This window comes from Garra rufa, chromosome 1 (genome assembly GCF_049309525.1).
Source record: "Garra rufa chromosome 1, GarRuf1.0, whole genome shotgun sequence".
In the NCBI taxonomy this organism is placed as follows: domain Eukaryota; kingdom Metazoa; phylum Chordata; class Actinopteri; order Cypriniformes; family Cyprinidae; genus Garra; species Garra rufa.
Genome location: NC_133361.1, coordinates 43,256,922 through 43,282,825, shown reverse-complemented (window position 1 = coordinate 43,282,825; position 25,904 = coordinate 43,256,922).

Here is a 25,904-nt window from a genome sequence, read left to right as displayed (position 1 = left end):
TTGTGTTCTGAAGATGAACAAAGCTCTTACGCCTTTAAAATGACATGAAGGTGAATAATTAATGACAGACTTTTTATTACCACAAACACAACTGACAACTGTCCCTTTAAGTATTATTTCGATTGAAAACAATTGATAAGTTAGTAAATCTGCAGTTTCGATTTAAATCTGCGGGCATATATCATTAGATGATATAGGCCCGGTTTCACCGACAGGGCTAGGGCTAGCTAAACTAGGATTAGCCCATAGTTTAATAAGGACATTTAAGCAATTTTTTATAAACGTGCTTAGACAGTCAGTGCAAGTTTCTTTCAGTTGAAACAGTTCAGACTTACATTTTAGTCTAGTAATATGCTTAAGCGTTGTCTGTGAAACCGGGGGATAAAGTGCTTGTGTGAATGTATTGGAATACATTCATATTCATATTACCATGAACTGCACATCACCAACAAAATGCAGCTCAACTAAACTTTAAAACAGAATCCCTTTTGAATGTTGATGGTTTCATGGTCTCAGCAGCCAACAATTTACACACAAACATTGTGGATTGCACAAACAATGTTTATCAAGCAACTACATTTAATGTATTTGTTTAAATTATTTTTGTTAATGCACTGTAAAAAAAAAAAATGTTGAGTAAACTTAAAATTATTTGTTACCCTGCTGCCTTAAAATGTAAAAAGTTCTTAAAAGTTCAGTTAGCTCAAATAAGTTTAGTCAACTTGAAATTTTAAGTTGTACTAAGACAATTTAGATGTTTGAGTTGACTTAACAAAAAATGGTTTGTTAAACTTAAAAGCTGGGTAAGCTACCTGGCTGCCTTAAAAGTTTAAGTTGAATCAACTCAAATATCTAAGTTGTCACTTAGTACAACTTAACATTTTAAGTTGACTACATTTTTTTAAGCTGACTGAACTTTAACAAATTATGTTAAGTTGACTCAGCAAATAGTTTTTTGCAGTGTGGATTTTGAGGATGAAGGGATGTTAAGCAACCTGTTCATGCCAGCACCTACTACTGTAACTTCACAGATGATATCAGAGTTTGACTGGATACACAGCTTTTGATGTCAATAACAAAAGATTACTGAAGCATTTTCTCATGACCTGCTATATGAACTATATTGTATGTGACCCTGGACCACAAATCCTGTCTTAAGTAGCACAGATATATGTTTGTAGCAATAGCCAAAAACACATTGTATGGGTCAAAATTATTGACTTTTATTTTATGCCAAAACCCATTAGGATATTAAGTAAACATCATGTTTCATGAAGATATTTTGTAATTTTCCTGCTGTAAATATATCAAAACTTAATTTTTGATTAGTAAAATGTATTGCTGAGAACTTCATTTGGACAACTTTAAAAGTGATTTTCTCAATATTTTGATTTTTTGCACCCTCAGATTCTAGATATTAATTTATTGTCCTATCCTAACAAACCACACATCAATGAAAAGCTTATTTATTCAGCTTTAAGGTGATGTATAAATCTCAACTTCAAAAAATTGACCCTTATGAATTGTTTTGTGGTTAAGGGTCACATGTCACAAAGTAATACAAAGTAATACAATCAGAAGACACGTTTCTGGGTTATAACCGACCAGTTGAGAACCACGCTATAAAGAATCAAGTTGAATTCAATTGAGCAGAGTATTTCTACATGCCTTGATGCACAGAGTTTCTCAAACACTAATCAATCATACTCAACCCTCAAAGAGGAGGAGGGGGGAAGAAAAACATTTCTAATTTTGTTAATGCTTGTTGAGTGTTTGAAAGAGAACTACACAATTAAGAGATTAGGGTCTGGTTACGCTGAGAGGGTTCCTGGATATACCACTAATCTTTCCCTCATGCCTGCCGTCAATACATCCATAATGCACTGGCCAATCTTCATTTAAGAAATAGAATCTGTGTTACAAACGCTCTCTTCAAATGTAATGATATTAACAGTTCCACTTTCCTCTCAGCCTAAAACACTTAGCTGTTTTTCAAAGTGTGCTCATTTCCCATTAGCCAGGCCACTGAGTGAAGCCGAATAAGATTTTCATCATTTAGTAACTGGACAGAGCTGCAGAAAGACCCTAAAGAGGATTATGACCCACAGATAGAGGGAATAAAGGCCAGGGAAATTGCTTTGATTTGATATGATATGAGAAAAAATGGATGCATTAACCTTGTCACCTCAAAATATCTGCGTATCAAATTAGTAGTAAGACTTCCGCTGTCGGTTACTCATTGCTTTTTGGCAAACCACCCTCGGCAGTAAAAACGTTACGCCTTTTATGGGGAAGTTTATATCATGCGCAAAGTTTTCAATTAATCGTAAAAATAAATTTGAAATGCAGGAACGACATCAGCAATTTTGTTTTTAATTGCACAGTTCAACAAAATGGCTATGAACGTTTTATACAAATGAATGCCGTTTCCCTGTTAAAGAGAAGGGGAAAAATAGGACACCACTAGGTTTTCTTGTAGGGCAGAAATTGTATTATTTAGCGCCGCTGACCTTAATGATGGCTCACTTGTTTTGATAGCACTTTCCTTTCAGCCAACGGCCCCTAGCAGGTCGTTAGGAGAAGCTTCTCAATAGCTCTGGGGCACACAGCATGCTTCTGGATTCAGACCGCTGGCATACATTTTTATATATAGTCCTGTGCTCAAATCTGAAATTCAAACCATTTTTCCTCCTTCTCTGTTATTTTTAACAAGGACTGACAACTGCTGACATTCATGGTTTGTGTTTTTTGTTATGTCATTATATCACCGTTATGGCTGTCAATCAGTTAAAACATTTTAATTAGTTGTGATACAATTAATGACATGATATGCTGATTATGTCACACCAGTTATGGAGTTATGGTATTTTAAATCCAGATGCAGATTATTTACGGCATACATCAGAAGAAGAATCAGAATCATTGAACAGACATTAAAAGTGAAATGAGAAATAAGTAAATTGTTTGTTTTTAGGGATACACTGATACATAAATTCTGGATGATAACAGGAAGCCAATAATTATTGTGAATTTAATGCTGACAACTGACAAATCAGTCACCAAATGTCATTAAGATATATTAAAAGAAGTATTGTAATACAATTATGGCTCATTATGGCTGTCAATCAAAAAAAAATCTTATAATAAAATTTAAAGAAATCCTTGAACCTTAAAGCAAGCAATATTAAATTACTATTACTATTATAGTATTATAACACTGCTAGTATATATATATATATATAAGACACACACATACAGTATATAGTTTGAAAATATTTACATGTATATATTTATATTTATAGAATTTATATTATATATAAATATAGTAATGCTGTGCAACGATTAATCATGATTAATTGCATCCAAAATAAAAGTTTTTGTTTATATATATATGTGTGTGTGTACTGTGTATATTTATTATGTATATATAAAGACACACACATACAGTATATAGTTTGAAAATATTTACATGTATATATTTATATTCATATAACTGATATTATATATAAATATATTAGTGCTGTACAACGATTAATCCAGATTAATCACATCCAAAATAAAAGCTTTTGTTTATATAATATATGTGTGTGCACTGTGTATATTTATTATGTATATATAAAGACACACACATAGAGTATATATTTTAAAAATATTTACATGTATTAACATGTATATATTTATATTCATATAACTGATATTATATATAAATATATTAGTGCTGTACAACAATTAATCATGATTAATCGCATCCAAAATAAAAGTTTTTGTTTATATATGTGTGTACTGTATATATTTATTATGTATATAAATACACACACATACAGTATTTAGTTTGAAAAGATTTATGTGCATATATTTTATTGATATAATTAATATTATAATATATATATTTAATATATAATCATACGATATTTGTCTTAAATATATATTAAAGCATGCATATTTATATTTGAGTCAAAGACGTTAAGATGTCCATGTCAAAAGAAATTGACAAAAGTGATTTTATGTCCATAGAAAGCACATTAAATGTAAATAAAGTGTCTACTTCTAAGGTTTTCAAATATGTTTTTGGAGAATATAATGTCAAAATTTGGTTTAAATAATGTTACATTGTCATTCAGTGTTACACAATATTTCTGTAAAAATTCAAACAACATGCTTATTTTCAAAATATATAAAAGAATAAGGGAGCATATAAAATTTGACTGTGTTTTGAGTGAGTAAAAAAAATCTTACTGACAAATGGGCAAAACCGAGGATAGTGTCAAATTTTAAAAATGTAGAATTACAACTAATCAGTGTTTGGGGTGAAAGTAATTTGTCTTTTAATATGTCATAAATTGATTTTTGTTGTAAATATGCCTGACAAGACTGTTACACTAAATAACATTCTGTAAATAAGGGGAAAAAGTGTGATTTTTTTTTTTGTTTAGAAAAACAAAAACAAAAATGCAATTACATTAAACAGAAAACATTAAAAAAAAGGAAAAAACCAAAACAATTTAAAGCAGTATTACTCTCTTTTTAAGCTTAAACCCTTTTTTTGGTCTTTGACCCATATAAATGATAAACATACACAGTACACACACATATTTTATGTAAACAAAAACTTTTATTTTGGATGCAATTAATTGCAATTAATCATTGCCCAGCACTAATTTATTAAAAATAATAGTTCATTCAGTTATCAATTAAAATGTACATAGACCTTTGCTATATACACACACACACACACACACACACACACACACACACACACACACACACACACACACACACACACACTCATATGTTAGGCCTGTTAAATCGATTAATCACATTCCACAAGAAAAGTCTGTGTTTAAATAATATATGTGTGTGCACTGTGTATATTTAAATGTATCTGTAAATACATATAAATATATTTAAATATGTTATGTAAACACAAACGTTTATTTTGGATGCGATTAATTGCGATTAATCGATTTGACAGGCCTAATGTTTATACAGTACATATAAATAATAATAAGGTAATGTAACTAAATTTAAGTGTATTACAAATATGTGTCATTTAAAGAACGTTTTATACCTTATAATTATACTTCATTAAATTTAATGTGCTAAATTGACAGTAATAATCAATGTATGAACTAAATTGTATGTGTTAAATGGAGTCTGATGACTCACAGGGTGTAAATTGTTTCAAGTTCCCTTTTCAAAGCTTCTCAGGCACACGCGATTCCACAAAAGCCACGGCATACTGCGTGGAGCTGGCCTCAAACAGCTCCGAAGAGCCTCTTGTTCGGTAATGATACTTTCCAGATGAAATCAAGGGGAAAACCAACAATAGTAGCACAAACATCCCTCCTCCGTACAAAAGGACAAAAGGACTCTCGAAGGGCTTGCTTATCCTTTACCTCTAATGGTCTGCTTCCCTCCTTTTCACTCAGAATACACACACTCTCTCGCGCTCTCGCTGACTTACGTAGAGTACTTGAGAGAGACAGACAGAGATGGAGGGTAATGCTGAACTGTTGTGGCACAGAATTGCAGGATGGAGAGGTAAAGAAAGAGGGAGTGAGAGAGAGCCGGCCTAACTCAGTCCCTCAATGAGCTCTATAGGTCTTACACATGCAGTGAAAAAAAAACTGAATGAAAAAATGTCAATAAGTAGCACTCTGCTGAGTACAAGCGGCAGAACACGGCCGAGCAGAATGACTTTATTAAGCTGACACAGAAGACTGCGCTCAGCCGGACCGATGGATAGAGAGGGAAGAGTGCAAGACGGAACTGAAGAAAGCATAACAAGGTAAACAAAGGAAAGTCTGCATTGTGCGGCGATTGAAAATCAATTCTCTGATAAATCGGTGAGAACTTCTCTAGAGCCTCAGAGATGGAATTAAAACAGGTCTGCTGGGACAGGTGGCATGCATTCCTGAACACATAATAATATAACACTTGACCTTGACAAAGCTCACCAAGAAAAAAATGATAATTAAAATTATTACTTTTAAAACATGATACCCAAAAATGAAAATTCAGTAATTAATTACTCACCCTCATGTTGTTCTAAACTCGTAAGACCTTCATTCATCTTCAGAACCTTACAATGTTTCTGGACCTTGAATGTGAGAAAGCTCTCAGATTTCATAAAAATATCTTAATTTTTGTTCCGAAGATGAACAAAGGTCTTACGGTTTTAGAGTGACATGACAGAATTTTTATTTTTAGGTGAACTATCCCTTTAAAGTTTTTCTGAATGCAAATACATTGTTTTTTATTTCCCCTCAGGAATGTTTTAATTATCTAAGCAGAATATGATGTTCTTTTAGAATACATTGATTTTAACATTAATTATAATTAAAAGCTAAATTTTATGCAAAGTATGTATATAGAATACATCATACATGTTTTCTGAATGCCGCATATTAGGAATATTTCAGTTCAATGTCAAAGTAGATAATTTATTTATTTATTTTATATTTTATTTCATTTTATTTTTTTAAGATTACAAACACATTTTTAAATAAATAAATAAATAAATAACATATTTTAGATTCACATAGAACTATATTTCATGTTAAAGGTTATTATTAAAAATATCCACAAAATCTTATTTTTGATTTATTTTTTGCTTATATATTTTTGTATATATATAATATTTGTTGATATATATATATATATATATATATATATATATATATATATATATATATACACACAAAATTAATTTAAACAAATAAATAACTATATATGCAAAATATTTTATACATATATATGTGTGTATACTGTGGATAACATTATTTATAATACCATTACATTTCTTAAATTCATTATCAGATTATTATTAAGCATTAAGAATAAGTGGTAACACTTTACAATAAGTTCTAATTTGTTCAATACATTAACTAACATGAACTACCAATGAACAATGTATTTTTACATAATTTATTAATCTTTTTTAGTTAGTTGTTAGCCAATAAAAATGTTCATGTTAATTCACACACTGTTAAAAAAAATTGTTTCAAAAAGTAGTTTTTTAACTTTAAATAATTTGTTACCCCGCTGACTTAATTTTTTTTTTAGTTTAGCAAACTTGAAATTTTCAGTTACTTAATGTTAATTTAAGTGAAAACTGGAATGTTTTAGTTTACTAAACCAAAAAATTTTATTCAGTAGGGTAACAAATTATTTTAAGTTGAAACAACTCATTTTTTACAGTGCAGTACATTAACTAATGTTAACAGATACAACTTAAAAATGTTGCAACAACTTAAAATTTTAATAATGTATTAGTAAGTTTTAAACCTAATAATAACTCACATTAATAAATCCTATATAAATATTTTTCATGTTAACTAATATAGATAATGTTAACAAATGAAACCTTAAGGTAAAGTGTTACTGAATAATTTTAAAATGTGAAGTGTTACCCTTCTATCATTGAGACACTGCTTTTATTAGTATTTTAAATCAGTTATTTTTATATTTCCTATTTTAATTTGTATATATTTTAATAGTTAGTTTTACTACTTTTGTTGAGTTTTTGTCATTTTTATTTATGTCTATAAAGTTTTTTTTATTTTAGTTTTTGTTATTTTAATACATTAAGTTAAAGTTTTTTTTTTTTTTATAGTATGGTACTGATACATATAAGCTTCAATGAAAGTGTTACCAGATAAACTGACAACTGATGCACTTGCAGTATCATTTAACACTTGGCAGGAAGCACTTGAGTCATGAAATCATGACATCCTCCAGGGGATAAAATGTCCATAATAACATATAGCGATCCACTGATATTAGAAGGAAGATAAGACCAAAATTGATGCCTGCAGTTCTCTACACAGTTAAAATACAGCACTTTATTTCAATTAAAGCTATTGATGTTAGATCAAAGGTAATGCTAATAAAATGCTAACGGCATCTGTATTAGAAAAGCCATTTCAGCCCCTCTAAGCATCGATGAATACATTTCTAAAATGTTTGGCTGAGAGAGAGAGAGAGAGAAAGCTATAGGTACTGTTAATTTATGCGCTGCTCTGAGGAATAATGAGAAAGGAGGGTGGGTGAAGGAAGTGAGAGCTGAGCCAGCAGAAATTCCCAATGCTGCAGTAGCTCTTCTGAATCCTGCACTTTCACAACACTAAGCTTATCAGAGAGAGTGGAGGGGAAGAGGCAGCCAGATCTAAGCCTTTTAAGACTCTTCATCAATATTAGAATATCTGGACTGGCAGGGCCTTCATACCTCGAGGTGCAAGGTACAGACTGCACTTTTCAGGACATCACAGAGAAGTCTAGGTCTGCAGCTGATGTGGCCAAAGCAGTTGAGAGAAAACATGCAGTCTCTCTATGCTGGGGGAATGTGACTGAACAAGCACTTTATAATACAAGGCCGTAAACTCCAAAGTCATTCAAGGGAAAATGTCATCCAAATATTCAAATTACTGGGCAACAATATAGGTTTTTTAGTGACTGATATTTGCCTACATAATTGTTTTGAGGTGAAAAAACAAAAAGGTACGCATGAAGGTATGCATCAATGCACATTTTGTGAGATAAACCTTTAAAACACTGTTTCTGCACTCCCTTATACAGTAAATTAACATATGGTAGATAATAATAATAACAATAATAAAAAATAGTCAAAAGTTATTGAACAGTAAGTTTTTAATGTTTTTCAAAGAAGTCTTTTCTGCTCACCAAGCCTGCATTTATTTGATCCAAAGTACAGTCGTGGCCAAAAGTTTTGAGAATTACATAAATATTGGAAATTGGAAAAGTTGCTGCTTAAGTTTTTATAATAGCAATTTGCATATACTCCAGAATGTTATGAAGAGTGATCAGATGAATTGCATAGTCCTTCTTTGCCATGAAAATTAACTTAATCCTGAAAAAAACTTTCCACTGCATTGTTAAGAAGGCTTCGGGGGCATCCAAGAAAGTCCAGCAAGCGCCAGGATGGTCTCCTAAAGAGGATTCAGCTGCGGGATCGAAGTGCCACCAGTGCAGAGCTTGCTCAGGAGTGGCAGCAGGCAGGTGTGAGCGCATCTGCACGCACAGTGAGGCCAAGACTTTTGGAAGATGGCCTGGTGTCAAGAAGGGCAGCAAAGAAGCCACTTCTCTAAAAAAAAAAAAAAAAAACATCAGGGACAGATTGATCTTCTGCAAAAAGTATGGCGAATGGACTGCTGAGGACTGGGGCAAAGTCATATTCCCCGATGAAGCCTCTTTCTGATTGTTTGGGGCATCTGGAAAAAGGCTTGTCCGGAGAAGAAAAGGTAAGCGCTACCATCAGTCCTGTGTCATGCCAACAGTAAAGCATCCTGAGACCATTCATGTGTGGGGTTGCTTCTCATTCAAGGGAGTGGGCTCACTCACAATTCTGCCCAAAAAAAACAGCCATGAATAAAGAATGGTACCAAAACACCCTCCAACAGCAACTTCTTCCAACAATGCAATAACAGTTTGGTGAAGAACAATGCATTTTCCAGCAGGATAGAGCACCGTGCCATAAGGCAAAAGTGATAACTAAGTGGCTTGAGGACCAAAATGTTAAAATTTTGGGTCCATGGCCTGGAAACTCCCCAGATCTTAATCCCATTGAGAACTTGTGGTCAATCCTCAAGAGGCGGGTGGACAAACAAAAACCCACTAATTCTGACAAACTCCAAGAAGTGATTATGAAAGAATGGGTTGCTATCAGTCAGGATTTGGCCCAGAAGTTGATTGAGAGCATGCCCAGTCGAATTGCAGAGGTCCTGAAAAAGAAGGGCCAACACTGCAAATACTGCCTCTTTGCATAAATGTCATGTAATTGTCGATAAAAGCCTTTGAAACGTATGAAGTAGGGGTGGGAATCTTCAGGCACTTCACGATCCGATCCGATTCCGATTCTGGGAGTCACGATCCGATTCCAAAACGATTCTTGATCTACATTTTTCCCCCAATTAATTCTTCTGCTGTGCAACTACAACTTTACAATTTAAAAAACATGTAAAATTGCAGTTTATATGCTTTTTGTTTATAGTTGAAATCTCTGTAAAAGTAGGTGTGTCAATCTTCACTGGTTTCAAGATTCAATTTGATTTAATTACTGTTATTAACTAAATATCACGATGCTCACATTCTTAGTTCTCAATAGTACTGCACATGGCTACATTTTCATATGTTTTATATAAAATTTATTTTGTGCCAATTTTACTTTATTTTTTAAACTATATAAGCAAGGTACTTTAAAACAATTACTAATTTAAAATAAGTGTTCTTTAGGTATCTGAAAGTTTACAGACAATAGTTTTTCTTTTTTCCTCAGCATTACTGCCGTTTTATTATTACTGATGAGATCATAGACAGGCAGCTTTAACAAACTAATGCACAGCAGTGGCGAACGGTGACTTTTTTTTTTTTTACCAGGTATGCTTAGTGCTAAAACCACCAGTAATACCAAAAATAATTATATCTTTAGATTATTTAGAAACCAATAAAATCAGAGACGAAATCATATTTTAATATTTTCTCTTTTCCCTGTTTATTATTATTTAAAAGAATGATAGACATTTTATATAGGCTATTTTTTTCAGTGGACTTTCACATTTTGAATCGTTGAGAAATTACGATAATATACAGTTAGGATGTTTTTTTGTTTTTGTTTTTCATTTGATTTAGTCGAGTATGTTGTGCATCAAACACAATATGATTTTCGGCAATCAGGATCTGGCAGCAACAGCGCGTTTTTCCGCTTGGGCGCATCAATTCTGAGGAGTCGAGGAAGATGCGGATATATCAATTTAACACGTGAACGCAGTCTCTCAGACAGCCTGGGTATGCGGAGAATTAGCAGCTTATATGGACGGAATGCCACTGATGCACAGATCTATTTCGATATATCAGACATTTTGTCCTGCTCTAAAAACATAACTGACTGTATGTTTCGTTTAAAACTATTTGAAAACGCAAGTGCATTTGACCGCATCTGCAATCGAGCTTTAGGACGAACAAACACAAAGCGCACGCAAAAGTCTGTCAGTGCATCTAATAGTACTGCATTCCAGACGGCAGAAATGAAAGCATAACTTAAGTAAAACACGGCGGGTGGAAGCACACAATGTCAAGCAGTGCGCACGAGTCTCACAGTGCAAATGCTGTGCAATGAAGCCGGCAGCGTCTCTAGCCCGCACACGTGTCATATGCGGAAAAAAAACAAGCTCAGAATCGATTCTGAAATATTAGGAATCGATTCAGAATCGTTCAAGAGAGAATCGCGATGCATCGGAGAATCGATTTTTTCTCCCACCCCTAGTATGAAGTGCTTGTAATTATATTTCAGTACATCACAGAAACAACTGAAACAAAGATCTAAAAGCAGTTGAGCAGCAAACTTTGTGAAAACATATATTTGTGTCATTCTCAAAACTTTTGGCCACGACTACACAGCAAAAACAGTAGCATTTTGAAATATTTTTTACTATTTAAAATAACTGTTTTCTATTTGAACATATTTTAAAATGTAATTTATTCCTGTGATTTCAAAGCTGAATTTTTAGCATCATTACTCCAGTCACATGAACCTTCAGAAACCAGTCTAATATTCTGATTTGCTACTTTACTTTGCTAATTATTATTAAGTAGATTTTTTTTCAGATTTCTTTGATGAATAGAAAGTTCAGAAAAACTGCATTTATTTGACATAGAAATCTTTTGTAACATAAATGTCTTCATCATCACTTCTGATCAATTTAAAGCATCCCTGCTAAATAAAAGTATTATTTTCTATCATATCTCTCCCAAAAAAAAAAAAAAAAATCTACTGACTCCAAGCTTTTGAATGGTATAGTGTGTAATGATCTTTGGATCTTTCTATTCATCAAAGAATCCTGAAAAAAATTACTCAACTATTTTAAATATTGATGATGATAATAATAATAAATGTTTCTTGAACAGCAAATCATCATATTATAATGATTTCTGAAGGATAATGTGACACTGAAGACTGGAGTAAAGATGCTGAAAATTTAGCTTTGACCACGATAAAAAAAAAATACATTTTTAAAGTATATAAATAGAAAATAGAAAACAGTTATTTTAAATGGTAAAATATTTCACAATATAACTGCTTTTGCTGTATTTTGGATAAAATAAATGCAGAATTGGTGGGCAGTATAGAATTCTTAAAAACAAAAACAAAAAAACATAAAAAAAAAAACTTTTGACTGGTTGTGTATGTAGATATTTTATGTTTTATTTATATTACTATTTATTTATTTCAAAAATAGTGATGGGGAAAAAGAACAAAACCAACACAGCCAAATTAATCTACCCTAATGAAATGTATATTTCATTATTCTAGATGACTATATGGAAAAGAATGAAGCAATTGAGATAAAACTGATAAAACAGATTAAATTATGAATCATAAAACAATTACCACACAGAGGTGATTATTAAAGTAACATCAAACACTATGGTACAAATGGTGTTTCCTCATTGTCAATCCAAACTTGCAGAGGAGCACGGGTTCTCTTTTGCAATATTAGGTTTCGGGTTTAAAAGCTAAATGATTCTGTCAATACAACCGGCAGGTTATTTAAAAAAAAAAAAAAAAAAAGGCTGCATTCAGAGCTCATTAATCCATAGACCTTCATCAGCCCGGCCTGCAGGTTCACATAGCCTTCCGTGACGCCGCCTCAAAAGAGATCAGACTCACTGATGGATCCTGCTTTGTTCTTGCTGATCCACCACAATTACCCCAACTCTTCTTCTAGACTCAGTTTGAACAAAATGGCAAAATAGAGGCCAATTTGCTTGCTGCTACCCTCCCCCCCAAACACACACCCACACACTAACACAGAAACATACACTGGGACTTCTGGGACCTCAAATGATCCCTCTCATCAATTGAGCAATGTTCCTTATGTATACAGCTGGTAAACTACCTGGCTTATATGCTTAGGTTAATACCAATCCAACAAATTGCACATGCAGTTGTTGGATTCTTTGAGGAAAAACGGCACCTTTTGTTTCTGAATGACTTCATTTTTTATTTTCGACAATATTTTTTTCTCCTATCACTGCATGCTATAGGGGAGAGGAGGGTAATTATAACACATTGCTCATTGATTCAGAAAATGTTTTGCTTAAAGGTTTTCAAGATTACCTTAAAGACTTTAGACATACAGTATTAGAACTCAATAGCTCCTGTAAACTACAGCAAAAATACAGTACAATAATATATATATATATATATATATGAAAAAGCCCTATAATGTGAGTAATTACATTTAATGTGTAAATATGTGTAAATATCAAATTAACATAAATTAATATAAATTAATATATAATAATATTGAGCTATAATAGTGAAATCAAAATATAGGCAACCCTCAAACATATATATTTATATTAGGGATGCACCTAAATGAAAATTATTGGCCGAAACCGAAAAGAGGAAACCAAGGCCGAAAACCGAAAACGAAAAAATTATGCCAATTATTAGTACCATTGCATTTATGGCTATGACTGTGTACTAATTTTACTAAAATCAAGGCATTGTAATTGCATAAATTAATATTAAAGTTTCAAAGAATAAATCAGTTATATTAATTTAAACAATTATTATCAATCAAGTATTATATTACTTAAATAACATATTTTACTGCCTTTGATTAAATTGTTTAAATTTTTATAACACATTATCTTGTGCATCCATCAGTTCACATTTACAACTCGTAAACTATGTGTTTCTCTTCCAGCAGGAGGCGCTGTCAGAATGGTAAACAAAGCAGCGCAGCAAATGACTTGCAGCGTGCAGCGCTCATATTTATTCAATGGATAGCCTTTTGAAGTTTCATCAAATTAAGAGCTTTATGTAAGTCTTTCAAAAACAACCCTTACACAATATTAGGGGACTAAATTAATATCAGCATATGAAGTATAATCGTCTCTCATTGTCTCTGAGAGAATGCATGTCAGATGCTGAAAGCACTGTCTGTTTTTTACTTTCGCTTTCACATATTGCGCAGTTTTCACGTTGCTTGTGTGATATCCATTGGCTCACCTCCATGGTTTAAATAATAAATATTTATAAAAATACAGTATATAGAAAAGACATATCTTTAAAATATTGCGACGTAACACCAACGTAAAGCCATTGTTTTTCACTCACTGAAAGCCACATCTGTCTGCGCAATGCGCCGATCTCTGCTCTCATCACTGGCTGCATGCACCACTGCACACACCCCCTCTTGAAATTTCGGCATTACAAGTTTTGCAAATCGCTATCCGTGGGTCTTTCTCAGATATACTGAAATACGTCCACACCGCAGAAGTGTTGCTTCAGACAAGCACGTGCAGGCTGCGGTTTCTGTTTGCGTCAACATACTGTTTCGGCTGTGTTGTTTCGGTGATAAAAGTCTTTCGGCCGAAAACCGAAAATTTTCGGTGGCAGAATATTCGGTGCATCCCTAATTTATATGCATAACAACATGCATAACTAAATGTACAGCAAAGTCAATATTCAACACAAACACTGTATAATTATAATTATCTATCTATCTATCTATCTATCTATCTATCTATCTATCTATCTATCTATCTATCTATCTATCTATCTATCTATCTATCTATCCACTTGTCATCTGTCTATCTATCTATCTATCTATCTGTCATTTGTCTATCTATCTCTATCTATCTGTCTGTCTATCTATTTGTCATCTGTCTGTCATCTATCTATCTATCTATCCATCTATCTATCTATCTATCTATCTATCTATCTGTCTATCTATCTATCTATCTATCTATCTATCTATCTATCTATCTATCTATCTATCTATCTATCTATCTATCTATCTATCTATCTAGCTCTTGTAAAGTACAGTTAAATGTAAAGAAAATATGAAAAAGCACTACAATGTAATTACCTGAAAATGTATATGAAAATGTTATTTAAATGTTATTTAAAATTCATAAAAATGACACCCTCAAACACTAAACATATCCTAACAACATAAATGTTGTGCTATAATAGTGATATCAAAAAAGCCAAACAGGAAATCATTATATAAAATCTGTATATATAGTAGTAAATCTAAATATATAGTTATAATTCTGAATATATAGAAGTAAATAAGAATATATGTTTAGAAATCTGAATATATAAAAGTAAATTGTGAATATAAAATTGTGAACATAAAATCATGAATATATAGAAGTAAATCTGAATATAGTTTTAAGTCTGACTATATACATGTAAATTGTGAATATGTACTTAGAATTCTGAATATATACACGTAAGTTGCAATACATATATTCAGAATTCTAACTATATATTCTGATTTACATTTATATATTCAGATATGTATCTATATTTTCAGATTATATATAATTATTTTCTGTTTGGCACTTTATAATTATATATAATATATGAAATCGATAAACAGACATTTATGCACATTTTTTAAAAATATTATTACCAAATCAGCCCAAAAACAACTGAAAAACATGTTACATGATTTACGTACCTCAAAAATAGAAATGACCTAAGGGAGATCTTTCTACTTAAATACCTCAAAACATCTGTCAATTTTAACTAAAAATGTACATTACATTGGAAAAAGTTATAGGTTATATGTGACCCTGGACCACAAAACCAGTCATAAGGTTAAATTGTACAAAACTGGGATGTATGCATCATATGAAAGCTCAAAAAATCAGCTTTCTATTGATGTATGGTTTTTTTAGGATAGGCCAATATTTGGCCGAGATACATCTATTTGAAAATCTGGAATCTGAGGGTGCAAAAAAATCTAAATACTGAGAAAATCACCTTTAAAGTTCTCCAAATTAAGTTTTTAGCAATGCATATTACTAATCAAAAATTACATTTTGATATATTTATAGTAGGAATTTTACAAAAAATCTTCATGGAACATGATCTTTACTTATCCTAATGATTTTTGGCATAAAAGAAAAATCACATGTATTCCCTTCTTTTGATAGAGGAGGTTTAAGAAAAAACACATTCAAGAGGCGAATGCAGCATTGTCTCAATGGGACCACATTCATTCTAATATGCAGGGCACCCTTTGTCCCCATTTTGGACAACTGGTTTTGCACACTCAGAATGAACCATACTCTGACATTTAATTGAGGCTCTGATCCCCCAAACACTTAAAGGCGGGACTTGGGAATTAGAGTCACCCTCCCTGTGCCTGTTCCCCTCACTCCGCACGGCTCCAGATACTTTATTTTGACAGGCTGAGCAGAGAAATACCAGTACAGAATACATCAAGTTCTCAATTATTGGATTATCTCGAAGTGATATCATTACCACAGAACATTCTCTCCAATCATTGATTGCATTTTTCAATTTATTTCACGATTAATGCAAGTAGCCTGACCGAACAATTGTCTGATGAGTTCTGGAACCCCATCAATATATTCTCCAGGCCCACATGAGCAGTCTGTGTGTTTTATAGCTCGGGCAAAACATTTCTCATCCCTCCTGTCTCGTGTCTCTCAATTATTCTAAAGGACTACCAATCTCATCTAGCAGGTAGATAGACCGTGTGAATGAGAATTACAATTTTGAATGCAAATACACTGAACTCAACTGCTATTTTATCACATGTCAGGGGAAGCTGCCTCAGGGAATGCTAATGCACTTTGTCTTGTGGCCAGGCAAGCAGCTCTCTTTCACAAGTGCCTTAATCAAACAGTTATTCCGTATACCTCTGGAAACATGTTAGTTTGTTTTCTATTAGCACAATATCACGATTAAAGAAACAGGGGTGGACGTCACATCATTTCCACTTTGGTTTTAAGCAATTTTTGGTGTTATTGTCATGTGGCAATTTCATAAACTGATGTTAAATGGACTATTTTAACGATGTCCTTACTACCTTTCTGGTCCTTGAACGTGTCAGTTGCGTTGCCGTCTATGCAGGGTCAGAAAGCTTTCGAATCTCTGAATAATCGCAATTTGTGTTCCAAAGATGAACAAAGTAATTAAGTAATTAATGACAAGAGTTTTCAATTTTGGGGTAAACTATCCGTTTAACTGCATACAATCCAGTTTTCTGATATTTAATTCTTGATTAGGATGGTTCTGCTTTGTCAAAACGGCATTATTTAGTAAGAGGGTTTTTCATTGATGGCTACAGGTGCTAATTACAATGGTAAATCATTTATGCAGAGGCAGACAAATGGATGGCAGGGCACTGAGGGGCTGGCGGAAAGGTCTCAGTTACAAACGATGCGAGATAAATCATCTGCTCGCCATTTTCACACACATCATGCAATTATGCATTCAACACGTGAAATCTGCTTTATCTACTTCATTTACGTGATACATCGCGGAAATGAATTGACGAGGAGACCCATGGCGTGGTCAGTGTCAGCATTCTGCAGAGTCTTTTGCAACTCTGTATCGAATGCGATGCCTATAATGCAGTGAATAATTATTTTCTATTGGCTACTGTGGTGTTAGCAGGCAAGCGGCGAGCTCAGGCTCACACCTCTCCCATAACTCAGACGAGAACAGCTTTCCGGAAGAAAGAAAAACTGCTGCTATGGCACAGCTTGGAGACTTCAGGATTTATTTGCCATTTTCTCCATCAATTATCCCATTTCTGTTGCTGTCAAGTATACATGGATTGTGCCAAACTTTTAAAATGATTGGGATGGCACAGCACCATCGAAGTCACTAAGAAACCATCCAAAACGCACTAAGCCGTAGAGCCAGGAGGAAGTGCAAATGTGACAGTGCAAAAGACCCTGTCAGAGCATTTGAGCTATTTACCACTTAAGTTAAACGATAATGATTTTAGGATGGGGTGTAAATGAAATCTATTTCCATTCATTTTTGTCACTTGTCAGTGGAACTTTTTAAATTACAACACACATTCAACTTCCTTATTAGTTTCCTTGTAATATTTAGGATTATGCTTTAACATGTTCATTATTTCTGCTTGAATATATACATGATGCTAACTAACTGCATGATCCATATTATCTTAAAAACTGTACATTTCTGCCATATGGACATTGCGTTGATGCAATATATTAATCATTATAAAACCATGCATTTTCTGTTAAGCTGCTTTGAAATGTTATGTATCATGGAAATAGATATACAAATAAATGAGGACTTAACTGAAATTAATTGAAGTGAACTTGACAATGATCTACATAATACATGCTGAAAATTGGTGTAGGATTTACTTTGACACAATTGTCACTCAGAAACTGCACAGAAACACAGAAACAGCAAGTATGCATCGTGGTTCTCTCATAAATGTGCGTCAAAGGCTGACAGCGAGGAGAAGAAATTGTTGAATAAAGTCATTATTTTTGTCATCTTTGCACACAAAATTATTCTCGTAGCTTCATAAACTTAAGGTTGAACCACCAGTGTTGGGGAAAGTTACTTTAAAAAGTAATGCATTCAGTGTTTCCCACAGGTTTGGAGGCAATGTGTGGTGGTGGTCAGCCTGAGGGGGGAGGGGGGGGGTGTAGCGGGGGTTAGATGTTTGTACGGGGGGTTGCAAATGAAAAGAACAATTGGATAGGGATATGATTGGATCACCTAAAGGGATTTCCTAATTCCCAAAGGTTAATAATTAAAAAAACTGTTAATTAGTTAAACAGAACTTTATTACATTAATTTAACACCATATACAACAGCCTACTTGCTGCACAGTCTGCAACTTTTGTTAGAGCAACTTATTATTGATATTTAACAAATCTATTTCTTTCTCTCCCTGACCTTGTCTTTCTGCTTGAGCAGCACTAGTTGAAGCCTGAAAATATTGTAAACAATAACATAACTAATTACACTGGTCGGACTAAGCTCTGTTTCAGACTGATACCTCCGGTTCAGGATGGTCCTCATCCTCATCACGTGCCTTTTTCAGTCGCGGAAAATACTTTTCAATACTCATCTGGATTGAAGCAGCAAACATTCAGTGTAAGAGTAAAGAAACGACATAATTTATAATACGTTTTTTTGATTCACAGCTGCTACATATAGTGTTTTGACCTCGACAACCCAACTAGGCTAGCCTATACAGTATTTTACCGCAAACTTGCGACTAGTTAACTTTCTAAAGAAGGCGCAGTCGCGTTTGCTAAGGGTCGGGACTTACTAACATCAACACACTGAAACTATTGTATTCAGAATATAAAATATTTTATAGCACTTTTTAATCTGTGATTGTGTTTTAAAAGTGTTCACGAGATACCAACCTTTCGCCAGCCGTCTTCTCTCCACAGATGATCCAGACAGATGTAGCGTGCACGGAGGGGAGGGGCTGTGTGCGTGTGTGTGTTTGAGGGAGAGATGCTTGAGTATGGAAAGGAAATGCAGTTGAACGAATTCGCTGCGTGTTTTAAATAGCGTACAAAAGAATAACGAAACGCAATATGTGACGGTCGGTATTGATTTTTTTTTTTTTTGGTCGATGTTGAATCTGTGGCGGTCGGAATTTAATCTGTGGCACACCGCCACAGATTCGTCTATGTGTGGGAAACACTGGCATTACAATATTGCTTTATTACGTTACTTAGTTACTTTTTTGTAAAGTAATGTGTTACATTACTTTTGCGTTGCTTTTTAATTCTGGGCAGGGCTTGCTTGTTCGTTTTTATTATAAAAATGTTAATTTTTAGCAAATGTAAAAGCCCTTTCACACTAAAAAGTGAAATGAATAAGCCTAAAGCGGATGAAAAAGTAAATTCACGTCTGTACAGTAGAACTGTAAGAGAAGGAAGTTTAGCATCCTTTAGCAATGAAAAAAAATAAAGCACAAATATTAGTTAATCTAAATTATGTTTTGCTTATTAGTATGGTTGAATTGAATCAACAAAGGTCAGCTGCAAAGACATTGGTTAAAAAAATGGGATTAAATACATAAAAGAAACAAAGTACTTTTTACTTTTACTTTTTTGAAAAAGTAACTCAGATATTTTCTTGTAAATGAAAAAAACAACACTGTGAAGCACTGATGACATATGGACTATTGTAATGATGTCCTTACTATCTTTTTGGGCCTTGAACGTTGCAGTTGTGCTGTTGTCTACGCAGGTTTAGAAAGCTCAAAATTTTCTTTTTGTTTTGAAGATGGACAAAAGTCTTACAAGTGTGGAACTACATAAAGGTTAGTAATTAATGACAGAAGTTTCAGTTTTAGGTGACTGAAACAGTAAATTCTTGTTAAGAGTACTCCGATAATCTTTGTTTTATTTACAACTTTGAATTATTATTTTTTTAACAATGTAGTCATTCGAAAAACGCAAACTGTTCAATGTACATGGTATATGTAGGATAAGTGAAATCGGAAAACAAATTCAACTGTGTAACAGGATATTATTATCTAACAGTGGAATGTGGACATCTAAAGGAACATACGCAAGGCCTTCTGCAAATTAACCTCTTATATCTCAAATGAAAGACTTTAATTTGCATGTTAACTTGTGTGAACTAACATCACACAATGCAATTCAATTTAGTGATTAGATTTTCATATAGAACTTTTTATTTTCCTTGACACAGTCATCTGGTTTTATCACTTTGGCACTAAAAGATAGAAATTTGGCACTTGCTATAAAGCTGCTTTAAAACAAAACAAAAAAAGCTACAAATAAAAGTGACTTGAAGGACCCACACATTCAAAGCTTATGCCTAACCTCTTGACATTCGAAGACCATTTCTAATGAAGTTACGCTGGAAAACAATCATTGGATGTGAGTGCACCATCTAAGAAATCCCAACGACTCTCTCGCTTTCCTGCTCTCGCCGCTTCCATTCATTTATGCGTATAAGACAAAGAGGAATGTTTCTCGGGAAGAACCTTTGATTAAACGAGGAAGCAGAAATAATGATTAGTTGGGGTCCGGTCAATGCCAAGAGATTTAGATGTTTACAAAGGTGTCCACAGCAGCCACATATGTGATCACTTACCAACACAGATAGAAAGTGCTTTCCCGGAAGGAGTAATTTCATAGCACTCATTTATTCATTACGTCCATAGCAACCTCTTAAGTGCATCCAAAGCTTTTTAGGCCAAGCAATGAATTGCGCTGGCAGTCACATGGCATCAGCATCGTTCAGTAATTCTGCCGGGTTACTGTGAGCCGCGGTCAAACACGAGCGAGGCTACTGAGATTGGTGCCGCAGTTTCACTCCCAGCCAATGAGCACAGGCCGTGACTTATGGAGCAATTTGCATGGCATTTGGAATGGATTGGAGGAAAGAAGCATTAACATTTCGTGATGCATTTCCTGCCATGAGTTCACCGGGCTTTTTTTTACGCCGTAGCACATGCTCACTCACTCACTCTCAAACACCCACACTGTGATGCGCAATAAGGTTGATGCAAGCCTTGGTTGTCAGGGAAGTGTTACATGGCTGAGCCTCATCCTCTCCGGAGGCAACTTTGCAGAGCCACAAATTCAGCCATTGAGGCCCGCTGTCATGCTTGAGAGGGAAAATCAAGAAACATTTGGTTCTCCCTGCCTACGCCCCTCTCCCCTTTTTGCTCCTGGAAATCCCACTTAAGAGAAACCACCGTAAAAGACTCAATTTACTCTTAAAGGTCAAATATCCAGTCACCACTGAGGAGGCTAATTAAGTGGCCTTCAAAGCTCTCCGAGTCCATCTGAATAGATAATATAACTGATTTGGTACGGGAGCTCCTTTGCACATGGAAAAAATGACTGCTATCTAGTTTGCATGCTGCTGACATTAAGTGTTCTCAATGGAATGAATCTTATGTCAAGCAAACATAATTATCATACTCTCATGCCATTAGAGCTTTATATCAGCAACCAAACAAAGAAATACTATTTAAAAAAAGCAGAATTAGTTATTTACTGGCATGGATTTAGAGCTGCCTACACACACTGTACAACAAAGATAAAAAAGGAACAATTATGACGGCCCTTAGAGCAATTTCAGTCTGACGAACCATTGATCCACAACATAAATCCACGCAGGCCTGCTATCTCTCCAAACATTCTGAGCTGGGGAAAAAAATACTACCCATAATTTTAAGTAGTTAAACTAGATTCAAACTGAAAAACCTGTTCCAGGGTGGTAATATGTGTCTGAATGTAACTTAAGTGAACTCAAAGAGAACTTTTGGAATCTTCTTTGAGTCATAAAGTGTGGAAGTGGCTTATTTCTGAATAAACCAGTTCACTAAAATTAATCAAATAAATGGAAACAAATATGACAGGGCAATAGATTTTCAGTGAGCATTTTGGTACTTCATTTTCTACATAGTTTTCATTCACTTGGCTGTAAAGCTGCGACAGTACAATATTGCCAAAACTACAGTTGAGGTCAAAATGAGGTCAAAACTTGCAGATTCTGCAAAATGTAAATTATTTTACCAAAATAAGAGGGATCACACAAAATGCATGTTCATTTTTATTTAGTACTGATCTAAATAAGATGTTTCAAATGAAAGACATTTACATATAGTCCACAAGAGAAAATAATTGTAGAATTAAAAAAAAAATACGAATACTGTGTTGTTACCTGAATGATCCACAGCTGTGTTTGTTTAGTTTAGTTATATTAACTTTGTTTAGTTTAGTTATACATGAGTACCTTGTTTGTCCTGAACAGTTAAACTGCTCGCTGTTCTTCAGAAAAATCCTTCTGGACCCACAAATTCTTTGGTTTTTCAGCATTCTTGTGTATTTGAACCCTTTCCAACAATAACTGTATGATTTTGAGATCTTTTCAGACTCATTTGCAACTATTACAGAAGGTTCAAACACTCACTGATGTTTCAGAAGGAAACACTGAGCATTAAGAGCCGGGGGTGAAAACTTTTTGAATTTGAAGATCAGGGTAAATTTAACTTATTTTATCTTCTGGGAAACATGTAAGTATCATTTGTAGCTTCTGAAGGGCAGTTCTAAATGAATAAAAAATATGATATTTAGCCATGGTAGGAAAAATGTACACTTCTTCATTCTGTTCAAAAGTTTTCACCCCCTTGGCTCTTAATGCATTTTTTTTTCCTTCTGGAGCATCAGAGAGCATTTGGACATTCTGTAATAGTTGCATATAAGATCTCAAAATCATACAGTCATTGTTGGAAAGGCGTCAAATACACAAAAGGGCAGAAAAACCAAAGAATTTTGAGACCTGAAGTATTTTTTTGAAGAACTGCAGGCAGTTAAACTGTTGATGTGCCTCTTATTTTCAAAATCTGTTAAAATTGGAAACTTTGTCACCAATAGCTTTTATTACATGTGGGGTCCCTCAAGGCTCCGTTTTGGGACCAATGTTATTTTCATTGTACATGCTTCCTCTTGGTCCTCTTGAAAATATAGGATTTCATACCACTATTATGCTGATTACACCCAGATGTATTTGCCTATAAAGTCTGAAGATGATTCATGTGTTAAATCACTCTTCATGTCTAAAAGATGTCAAATATTGGAAAAATACTAAGTTTCTTCAGTTAAATGCAACTGTCTAAAAGGAACAAGTCTAGGTCCTTTGTCATCCAATTTGCATACTTATGCTAAAAATGTGGGTTTTATTTTTGACACAGAGTTAAAGTTTGACAGACAAATTCATTTAGCTGTGAAGAATAGTTTCTTTCAACTGCAAAATATCGCTAAACTCAAATCTGTCTTATCTTTCAGTGATCTGGAGAAAGTAACTCATGCTTTTATTTCTTCACGTTTTGATTATTGTAATGCTTTTTACCTGGGTGTAAGTCAGTCTTGGCTTTCCTGTGGGTACAAATTGCTGCAGCAAGGTTACTGACTAACACAATAAAGAGGGACCATATATCCCCTATTCTAGTCTCTTTACACTGTTCGTTTTAGGTAAAAAAAAAAAAAAAAAAGAAAAAAAAATTTAAAATAAGATGGACTGGCACCAAATTATATTGAGATTGTTCATTTTTATTGTTCACAGAGATCTCTGAGATCCCAAGTCCAGCTGCTACTTGAAATTCCTTGGTCACGTCTAAAAAGCAAAGGATATTGTGCTTTTTCAGTTGCTGCCCCCAAAGTTGTGGAATGGTTTACCAATATCTGTCAAATCATCTGCCTCTGTAAACATCTTTAAAACCCATATTAAGACATATTTGTTTGATGATGCCTTTGCTGCTTTATGAGGACTGGTTTGGATTAGATGCATTTACTGTATATTAGTTTATTTTTATTGTATTTTGCTGTATTTTTATGATTTCTCTCTCTCTCTTTGTATTTCATTGTATTTTATGTAATTCTACAGCACTTTGGTACACTTTTTTTCAAATACATTTTGATTAGATTTTTGATATTTTCAGTTTTCGTTTTAATATTGGTTAACGTTTTAGTAATTTTGTTTTGTACTTTGGCCCTATTCCTGTTTTAGTAATTTCAGTACTCTAACTTAAACATTTTACTTCAGTAAGTTGACAAGACATCATTTCTAATTTAGTTTTTTGTCTAATATTTAAATTTTACTCTATTTCAGATTTATTTAAATAAATACAACCATTTTTAATTGTTTAGTTTTAATTTGAGAATTTTACACAAGCAAGTATGACTAGTATCTCAATTGTCCTTGCCTGTAAAGCTGTGTGCAATACAATATTACAAAAACTAGCATTAGGTGGATGCTGAAAATGTTACTCGGTTTTGAACAGCTGCGCTATTGTCATGCTGAAAAATGCAGTTCACTACTTTTAGTTCGCTAACTCTCCAACACTACACTGCATTACGCCACTACCTTTAGCTCCACGCTAGCGTTTGCCGCAGCACACTGAAATTCTCAGTGAAGACATCCTCCCTCTAGAGCAGCATTCTCTCCACCTCTCACCACCCCACACTGCTCTTTAGTGTCCGGATTGTCCACACTGCCATTTGGCCGACCGACCAGAGCCTGTCTCCTGTGGTGGGGGTGCGGCTCTTCCCTGGGCCGTAGGGGCTCAATTAACTGCAGAACAATGGTCGCACTTCTGCCTCCCGCAGCAAAGCTGCCAGAGCAGGAATGTGGGCTCTTTAATCTCTCTACCCTGGGCAGGCATTTCAGCTGCTGCAGCCTCCAGGACCCACGCATGCACCTCCAGATACCACGCAATGCACGCTATTACACATTCAAATCCATGTGGGTTGCACTGAGGGAATTCTTGTAAAACATGCCAGCTGTCTATGCACAAACCGGAGGCTTGGATCGGCTATTTAAAATCAGAGATGAATATTGATTCCATCGATCGTGTCGTAGAATCTTAAACATAAATACAGCGGGGGATACTTCACCGAACAGTGCGCGAGACAAATCATCCAAATGGGCTTCGCTTCTTTCGTGTCATAAAATGCACGACAAAAGGGATTGTGGTTAATTACAGGAATATCTGCTGATGCCGTGTATTTTCTGAGGAGGCTCGGTTTCTGCTACATTTGCACTGGCAGATGATGTCATAAAGAACATGTGTGCTGCTGGCAGGTGATGTCATAAAGAGCCTGTGTGGTGGGTTGAAGTGGGTGTCAGCTTTTCTGCTGGTAGGAAACTTAGAAAGTGCTTTCTGACAAGACTGCAAGTCTGTTTCTGGACACAAACACAAACGCTTGGATCTGGAAGGTGGAAAAACTCTCACTCCGTGCCTGGCATTGCTATTAGAGTGCTGATATATATTTAATAGCTCACAAAATCCTCCCCGCATCCACAGTTCTGGAAGTCACGGGTCACTTTCGGTCGCGTCAGCGATGATCTCCGCACCTGAGATGTACAATGCAGCCAGGGTGAGGGGTTAGTAGATCACACAGTATGCTACCCGCATTCTCCACCATCAAAATCTCCTGCTTCGTAGGCCAAGAAATAAATACCATGGGAAGGGCCAGTTGTTGTTCAGCCATTCACTGTAGCCAGCGTTCAATCACCTATAAAGAACATCTCCATAAAAAAAAATCAGCCT